The sequence below is a fragment of the Girardinichthys multiradiatus genome, chromosome 14 (genome assembly GCF_021462225.1).
Source record: "Girardinichthys multiradiatus isolate DD_20200921_A chromosome 14, DD_fGirMul_XY1, whole genome shotgun sequence".
Taxonomy (NCBI): domain Eukaryota; kingdom Metazoa; phylum Chordata; class Actinopteri; order Cyprinodontiformes; family Goodeidae; genus Girardinichthys; species Girardinichthys multiradiatus.
Genome location: NC_061807.1, coordinates 40,783,809 through 40,793,546, shown reverse-complemented (window position 1 = coordinate 40,793,546; position 9,738 = coordinate 40,783,809). Strand labels below are relative to the sequence as shown.

Genomic DNA, 9,738 nt, shown 5'->3' with positions numbered 1-9,738 from the left:
CATCCTATTTTATACTGTGAATGACATATAGGTATGAAAATCTCCATGATTGGGGTCTTTATTATTATATTTTCAAACATAAAGGATGAATATTAATGTTCCCCTGTCCGTTCTGATAAAAACGGTCCAAGAATGACATCGATCGCGCCTACGGTTTCAGAGGTATGGCCAGTTGTTCGGGAGCATGCGCCTCCATGTTATAAAGCCTAGACCAGGGGAGACACAGAGAGAGGTGCTGCGTGAGTGAGAAACAGCAGGTGTCAAGTTACACTGACGCTCTTTGCTGATTGGCTGATTCATTCCTCACTGTTCTATTTATAGCTCTGTGTATCTCCTGCTGTATATGTCTGGATGTGATTCTGTCTTTCTTTCTGCCTCTTGGTGTCTCACACTGGGACACACACACCCACACCCACACACATAAATAGACCCACCCACACACACATCCATGGATTACTATCTTTGTGAGGAATTCCCTTTATTGTCTTCATGTCTATGGCTTAAACATGACCCTACCACTAACTCTTTTCCAGCGGGACACACACACACACCCACACACACACACACACACACACACAAGCACACACACACACATCCATCTATCTTTTTAAGGACTTTCATTGACTTCCATTGATTTTCATTCATTTCTACGGCTTAAACATGACCCGACCCCTAACCCTTTGACCATCTTCATAGGAGGCAACTACATGGTGGCCATTTTGTGCATGTACTGCTGTTTCAACACCCAGACAACTGTGATTGACCCTAAAGGGCAATTTCTTACATCACCCTTCCATGCTTACTAATGGTTTTGGAAAACTGATAATAGCATACACAATGATTTCAGAAGAGCACTAAAACTTTCAAAATAAAAGCCTCAACCTTCCATAATTATTATTGATTTTTTAAAGCTGATAATGACATACACAGTGATTTTAGAATAGCAAGCAGGTTCTATAGAACTAATAGAAATAACCCAGATCTGAAAGGACAACCAAGCTGGATTTTTCAAAATAAGACAAAACATGCTCTACAAAATAAAAGCCTTTACACTTTAAACAATAGATGATTGCAGCACTGGGCTTCACACTATTTTTGAAGCTCATCAAGTGTTGAAAATAGGACCATGTTGGCCCTTTTAAAATAAGGCTTACTGAAACTTTCAAAATAAAAGCCTCAGTCTTCCAGAGTTACTATGGATTTTGTGAGCTGACAAGAGCATAGAAAATGATTTTTAAATAGCAAGCGGGTTCTATTTAACTAATGGAACTAACCCAGACCTGAAAGTACAACCATGCTGGACTTTCAAAATAAGACAAAACATGCTCTACAAAATAAAAGCCTTTGCATTTTAAACAAGAGATCATTTCAGGACTGGGCTTCACACTAATATTGGAACTCACCCAGTGTTGGCCTTTTAAAATAAGGCTTACTGAAAATTTCAAAATAAAAGCCTCAGTCTTCCAGAGTTACTAGTAATTTTTTTAAACTGATAATAGCATAGACAATGAATTTTAAATAGCAAGCTGCGGTCCAGGAAGCACGCACCAAGAGGCAGGCCCCGTCTAAATTTCTTCTGAAATTTTCTAGTTATCTGTTATCATGGCTGTGATTTTAAATCTTTGTGTGCCATCAGATGCAGTACTCAGTACTTAGTATTCTGGATACTTGGCACTTGATTAAAAGTCAGGAGTGAATACATCTGACCATTAAATCTTGCACAATTTTGTCATTACAGTGTTGACAGTCTGCCCAAAGCAGCTTCCAATAAGTCTCCAATAACGATGCCAGATAGGAGAGAAATACAATAAAAATGTCTGTAAAGAACTTGGAGGTGTGACATTAAACTAATGACACAATCTGTAAATGTAGAGAGCTCATCTCTTACTTTAAGTAAGATAGTCACTCCAAAATGACTTAAACAGTTAAGCACCAAGTCAAATACCCAGATAAAAAGATCTAATTTGGAGATGAACTGCACACCAGCAGTGGGTATGTAAATTTTCCAATTTACAAATTAGTTGCATCATGAGTGAGCCGATGGTGTGACATGGGGCCATGTGTCATGAATTTCCATTCTTGTAAACACCTCTTATACTTATGGAAGCCATAAAAGGCAAGTGGGGGGAAAAAATATGTTTTTTTTGTTTGTTCTTTTTTGCCCTGAAAAGCAAGTGAATTATTATTATTATTACTTTTTTTTATTAAAGGTTTATTTTTTTTAAGTCTTTGTTCTGGAAATACTTTGCTCTGCCACTAGAGGCACTGGAATAAAGCCACCGCCCTTCACTAACAGCTGTATTGTTCAAATTAATGGTTTCCAAGGATCAATGTCCCACTTTCTAAATAAGATTGTTCTAAAGCGAAATAAAATACAGTCAAAGCCCATAATTCTATTTCACACATGAATATAAAAGCTTGGTATGATATCAACATAGTATGCACTGGTTGACATACAGTGAGGAAAATAAGTATTTGAACACCCTGTGACTTTGCAAGTTCTTCCACTTACAAATCATGGAGGGGTCTGAAATGTTCATCTTAGTTGCATTGCCACTGTGAGAGACCTAATCTAAAAAAAGAAAAAAATCCAGAAATCAAAATGAACGATTTTTAAAATAATGTTAAGGCTGGTGGCCGTATGTACGTACTTGTGTATGTGTTTGTTTTGTTTTGTACCCTCATCTTCATCAGCAGCCTGGCCGACCGATGTTGCTGCAAAGCGCCGTTTTCCTCCGTGCTGTTGGTAGCGCTGTTTCTGATGGGATTCGATTTTTTCTTCTTCCCTCCTACTGGACCTCCCCTGGTCCAATACCCGCACTTCCACCCTTGTGTCCCTGAATTGCGCTTTCCCGTGGATGGCTTCGAGTGCGTAGTGTGTCCCAATTCTCCAGAGTGGACCTTAGCCCCGCCCCCTTTGTGCCTCGCATCGCGAAGACAATGGCCCTGTCCCAAATCCCACACTACACCCTACGCCCCTCTATGAAGTGTTTACTTTGTACAAGTGCATGTAAGGGTTGAAGTGTGCAGGTTACAAGTGTGACGGTAGGGGTTACGTCATCGACTTGCACCTCTGCACCGTAACTGCAACATCAAAAACGGCGGGAACCAGCGCTGTTTTCACAGTCTTGCTGCTAAAAAAACTATTTAAAACTGCAACAAGCAATTGTTTTGAGGAGAAGAAAGTGCAGGAAGCGAAGGAGGCTTATACACCAGACTCTCGCCGCGTCAGTGTTTGTTTGAAAGGTAACTTCAGTGTTATGACCTAATGACTGCCCAGACTCACCCTGAACCCAGTGGTATCTTACAATGTTGAGCCTGGAAAACCAGTAAAAAAATATATTTGTCGGCTTGCTGTCTAAAGTTTACGCAGTTCTTATTATTCTGATTTGATGGCTGGTTACGTTGACGGTTGTGATTGGTTTTTGCTCAGAACGTCATCTGCAGCAGTGAATTGTGGGTACTATACTTCGGCGAAGTCCGCTTCGAAGCGGGCTTCGCCGAAGGGCGGATGTGGGGCACAAATGGGGCGGGGCTAAGGACCACTCTGGAGAATTGGGACACACTACGCACTCGAACCCATCAACGGGAACGCGCAATTCAGGGACACAAGGGTGGAAGTGCGAGTATTGGGACAGGGCCAATATCTTCTTCGTTGGATACTTTCTTCTTCGCTGGATACACTCTTCTTCGCTGTTCCTCACGGACTCGGATCTCCCTGCGCGCTCTGCACTCCTGCTGGACGTCTCCGGGAGTTCATGTTGGACTATTCATTTCCTGGTTCTTCCAAATTCGCCACCAATCATTGAAGAGATCGCTCTATATAAACTCTCTGCACCTGCCACTAAGGGCAGCTGTGATTTAGAGTGAACAGCTCGCCACATTTTGACCTGGGTGTCTTGAAACATTGACTTTGGTTGTTGGTAAACTTGTTTGCTTACCTGCTTGTTGGACAGCTTGATTATTTTGTGTGCTTACCTGCTAGCTGGCTTGCTTTATCGGAATCCTTTTCCAACTTGATTCAGAGGAGTTTGTGTAAAGCTTGTTAAGCTTTATCTTGAATTGTTTTGTTTGTTTATTGTTAGCTGGGACTTTTTGCATTAAGAAACTGTAAAAATAGTTCTTGTCCCTCTTTTTGTGGGATTATTTTGTGTTAAACTACTGGTTGTTGTATATTTTGTTTAAATTCATGGTTATTATGTATGTTGGATTTTACTCCCTTTTATTTTAAATGGGTTGTACTTCCTAAGTACCCTCCTTTTGTTTGTATTTTGTTAAAACTAAGAACCTGAACTGAAAATAAATAAAATACTCTCTTTCACAAAACCAATAACACCTGGTTCAAATGTTTACTTCCCTCTAGACCAAGTGGGGTCGTAACAAATAATTTGTGTATTACGGCTGCAAATAAGTATTTGAACATCTGTGAAAATCAATGTTAATATTTGGTACAGTAGCCAGGTTTCTGGGCTGTCGCTGAGAAACACAGAGTTTGAGCTCCCTCCAAAGATTTTCTATAGGGTTTAGGTCTGGAGACTGGCTAGGCCAGTCCTTGGTTATCCTGGCTGTTTGCTTCGGGCCATTGTCATGTTGGAAGACCCAGCTACAACCCATTTTCAATGCTCTGAGGGAAGGAGGTTGTTCCCCAAAATCTTGCAATACTTGGCCCCGGTCATCCTCTCCTTAATACAGTGCAGTCGTCCTGTCCCATATGCAGAAAAACACCCCCAAAGCATGATGCTTCCATCCCCATGCTTCACAGTAGGGATGGTGTTTTTGGGATGGTACTCTTCATTCTCTGTAGTCCAAACATGGCGAGTGGAATTAAGACCAAAAAGTTCTATTTCAGTCTCATCTAACCACAGAACCTTCTCCCATGACTCCTCTAGATCATCCAAATGGTCATGGGCAAACGTAAGATGGGCCTGGATGTGTGCTGATTTAAGCAGGGGAAACATCCGTGCCATGCATGACTTCAAACATGACGTCTTAGTGTATTACCCACAGTAACCTTGGAAACAGTGGTGCCAGCTCTCTTCAGGTCATTGACCATCTCCCGTGTAGTTCTGGGCTGATTACTCACCTTCCTTAGGATCACTGATACGCCACGAGGTGAGATCTAGCATGGAGTCCCAGGCTGAGGGAGATTGACAGTCATGTTTTGCTTCTTTCATTTTTAATACAATTCAAAAATACTTTATTAATCCCAAAGGGAAATTAAACGATGTTGTAGCTCATTATGTAGGTTTCTTTAAAGAGCTGTTGTAGATGCTGATTGCTGTGGTCAGGAAGGATCTCCTGTAGCGCTCTCTCTTACAGCACATCTGAAGACACTCTGTTGTTGTAGGACAGTCTCATGAAGAGGATGCTCAGGGTTCTCCATAATGTTAATTTTATGAAGAATCCTTCTTTGCACAATGATCTCCAGAGGTTCCAGAGGAGTCCCCAGAACAGAGCCAGCCTTCTTTATCAGCTTGTTGAGCTTTTTTAAGTCCCTGGTTCTGATGCTGCTTCCCCAGCAGATGATGGCAAAAGAGATCACACTCTCCACAACAGACTTATAGAAGATATGCAACATCTTGCTGCAAACACCGAAGGACCTAAACTTCCTCAAGAAGTAGAGTCTGCTCTGTCCCTTCTTGTAGACGGCTTCACAGTTCTCCACTTCAGTCTGTTGTCCAGGTGAACACCAAGGTATTTATACTCCTCCACCACCTCCACCTCTTTTCCCATGATGGAAATAGGTTTTGACTTATTCCCGCTTCTCTTAAAATCTACAATCATCTCCTTTGTTTTAATCACGTTCAAGATGAGATGATTGTTTCCACACCATGCCACAAAGCGTTCCACCACCTTCCTGTACTCAGCTTCTTGTCCATCTCTGATCCACCGCACAACTGCAGAATCATCAGAGTATTTCTGCAAGTGACAGGAGTATGTCTTATACTGGAAGTCTGAGGTGTACAGAGTGGAAAGAAATGGTGAGAGTACAGTCCCCTGTGGTGCTCCTGTGCTGCTGACTACCTGGTTAGACACACAACCCTTCAGTCTCACAAACTGTGGTCTGTTTGTCAGGTAGTCTTTGATCCAGGAGATTGTTGAGGCCTCCACCTGAGTCTTCTGGAGTTTCTGACAAAGCAAATCAGGTTGGATTGTGTTAAATGCACTGGAGAAATCAAAGAACATGATCCTCACAGTGCTGCTGGCTTTGTCCAGATGACAGTGGGTTTGTTGAAGCAGGTGTATGATGGCATCTTCAACTCCAACTCTACAGCGATAAGCAAACTGATGGGGGTCCTGATAGTTTATTGTTTGCTTACTCAGGTGGGCCAACAGGAGTCTCTCTAGGACCTTCATGGTGTGGGATGTCAGGGCAACAGGTCTATAGTCATTGAGGACTGATTGGTGAATTTTCTTTGGTACTGGAACAAGACAGGAGGTCTTCCACAACACCGGGACCTTCTTCTGGGCCAGGGTGCTGTAGGATCCCACAGAGCTGCTCTGCACAGCTCTTCAGGACTCTAAGGCCGACACCATCTGGACCTGCAGCCTTATTCCGATTCAGTCTCTCCAGTTGCATCTTCACCTGACTTCTTAAGACACATAGGTGGAAGGAGGAGGCAAGGGGAGCATCAGCATCTTCTGATATGGTTGAAGGTAAACATGTAGAAGCAGAAAGGTCTAGGGCTGAGGTGGAAGATAAAAGATGTGAGGTGTTAATGGACAGCTGTGGGTCCTGTGGGTCAAAGGAGGGAAGGATGTCTGTTTAGCTGTGAGCAGGAGAGGAGGGTACTGAGCTTGTTTCTGAACTGAACCTACTAAAGAATGTGTTCAGTTCATTGGCTCTGTTGAGACCTCCATCAGTCTGATCATCCTTCTGCTTGAAGCCTGTGATCTTCTGCATCCCTGACCACACATCTCTGATATTGTTTTGCTGATAATTGTTCCAACAGTTGATCTTTTTTCACCAAGTTGCTTGGCAATTGCTCTGTAGCCCTTTCCAGCCTTGTGGAGGTCTAAAATTTTGTCTCTGGTGTCTTGGACAGCTCTTTGGTCTTAGCCATGTTAGTAGTTAGAGTCTTACTGATTGTGTGGGGTGGACAGGTGTCTTTATGCAGCTAATGACCTCAAACAGGTGCTTCTAATTTAGAATAATAAGTGGAGTGGAGGTGGGCTTTTTAGAGGCGGACTAACAGGTCTTTGAGGGCCAGAAGTTTTGCTGATTGGCAGGTGTTCAAATACTTATTTACAGCAGTAACACAAATAAATAAAGAAAATCATACATTGTGATTTCTGGTTTATTTTTTAGATTATGTCTCTCAGTGGACATGCACCTAAGATGAAAATTTCAGACACCTCCATGATTTCTAAATGGGAGAACTTGCAAAGCCGCAGGGTGTTCAAATACTTATTTTCCTCACTGTACAATGTTCAACTAGAATTACTCTAGAGTGAAAAAAATATTCGCCTGCTTTAAAACATTTTGTTTTTGCTTTTAAGCAGCAATTAAAAGTTTCTGCTCATAAAGCAAATATTACTCTAATTTCTGCCAAACCTGAAAAATGAAGACATCACCTAAATACTATATGTCTGAGTAATGAAGAACGCTTCCTTACCAGTACCCGTTTAACTGTGGTAATTTGTACAGCAGTTGGGGAGCATTTTGCACATTATTAAAAGCACTTTGACTAGCACTTTATTTAGCACTGCACTTCAAGCAGAGGTTTGCACATCAAGAAACATTTTCATGCATGATGTTTTAAGTATTTATTGAATATTTATTGACATATTTTAATTGTTGGCATGTAGCCATTTGTTCTGGACCTTGCACAGCTGCTCCTCATTAAGGAGTGTGGTGGTTGCCTGTGTAGAGAAAATGTATTGTTACTTGGAACAACAAGGTCTACTGTTTGGTGAAACTTAGGCAAATGTATGTGTGTGTCAAATCTAAAAGTAAAAGTGTAGGTAGAAGTTGGTGATTAAAGATGTGTTTACTCACCTGTCTTTTGTGTCCTCTACTAGGTGTTCGGACAAATGTTCCGAGAGAGGCCATGAGAGAAGGCAGTGTGGGGAATGTTTTTGTACATAGGTTTTTGGTGTTTTACAATGGTGCTGTGGTAGGTTTAAAGAAAGTATTTAGGTAGTTATAGTAATGTCAGTAGTGGTTCTTGCACGAATGAGGGTTGTAGAGGGTGTCTGATGTGTTGTTCATGATGGATGTCAATTTGGCCAACATCCTCCTCCCCGCCACCTCCACAGTAGAGTCCAGGGGACAGGCCACAACTGAAGTGGCCCTCCTGGCAAGTTTGTCCAGTATACTCCTGTCCCGCTTTGTGCAGCCGCTCCCCCAGCAGACCACAGCACAGAACACTATAGAGGTTACCACAGTCTCGTAGAACATCCTGAGCAGGGCCCAGGACACATTAAAATACCTGAGTCTCCTCAAAAGATGTTGGCAAGTCCAGTTTATTGTTGGGATGAACATCTGGGTACTTATGCTTCACCACTGTCTCAAGCCCTGGAGGTTGGCCGATGAGGCAGGAGTGGCTGTTCTATGGAAGTACGTCGCCATCTCCTTAGTCTTGTTTGCGCATATATTTGTGTGTGCACCAGCCTCTCAGGAGCTGTGCCATGTTTGTCTGTTTGGTGCTATTTCTGTTCTTAGCCTCTAGATGGCGTTTGAACCGGAGGAGAGGTGACAGGTGTTCTCTATCTCCTTGATGATCTGCTGAGGAGTATTTAAGGAGGAGGCTGCCAGCAACTCACTGCCAGAGTGTTGCCCTTTGTGGTACAGCTCAAGCCACATTACCTTTTTCCTTTGTCTTGATCTTGCTTTGCTCTTTTGTAATTTTGGATGTGTTGCCTTGCAGGTTACCTGAACCTGACTTTGCCTTCAAGCATCGAACCCAGCCTGGATTACCGTCTTCTGGAAAGAAACTATCCAGCTCCACGAACCAAGACTCAAGCCTCCTGTTACCTCATTGGATCAAACCAGCTGGCAGTCTCCTGATTCCTTCGTTCTGTGGATCTCCCTCTGTGAACCCTGTCCACCCTCCTTCTTCCATTGCACCAACTACAGAAATTCTTGGAGCATCTATCATCCTGGCCCACCAGTATTCACAGTCTCCAGTCCCACGGGTAATCAACCTCCTGGTCTCTCCACCCCCCTCTGGTGGATAAGACAGAATTATCATTTAAGAACATAGGTCCAGAGTTTCCCCTTGCTCACTGTTCTGTTTATTTTACAGTTGGTATCCCGGTTCCAGTTTCCTGCATATTTCAACTTCCTGTAAATAAACTCCTTACCGTTAAACTCTGTCTCCTGAATTGCTTTCTGCATGTGGGTCAAATCTGTTCCAAACATTATGACAGAACACTCTGGCCTTATTGACTCTGGTAGTGATCAGAACCTTATTGATCAGAGGTTCGTTAATGAAGCACAAATAGACTGAACCACTTCCTGCACCCCAGTTAGTGTCCTCATTAGATGGACAAAATTTACCACAAATCACTCATCGTACAAAACCTTTGACCTTAATCCTTTCTGGAAATCATAGGGAGGAGATTTCTTTTTTGTGTTTCCCATTGCCTTGAATTCTGTTGTTTTAGGTTTTCCTTGGTTCAAAAACCGCAATCCTCACTTCCCTCTGATTCAGCTCCTGCAGTAAATGAGATTTTCGATATCTCAAACGTCCCTCCTGAATACCATGATCTGAGGTTCGTGTTTAGCAAATCTAA

The 9,738-nt window shown here is 42.5% G+C and overlaps 1 long non-coding RNA gene across 1 annotated transcript; it reads left to right on the top strand.

The window, feature by feature from the left end:
- The first annotated feature begins 8,038 nt into the window (after positions 1–8,038).
- Positions 8,039–9,313, top strand: LOC124881191. Its single transcript, XR_007041565.1, has 3 exons — positions 8,039–8,788; positions 8,871–9,138; positions 9,249–9,313. It is a non-coding gene; the product is annotated as an uncharacterized LOC124881191 (long non-coding RNA).
- Positions 9,314–9,738: the final 425 nt, after the last annotated feature.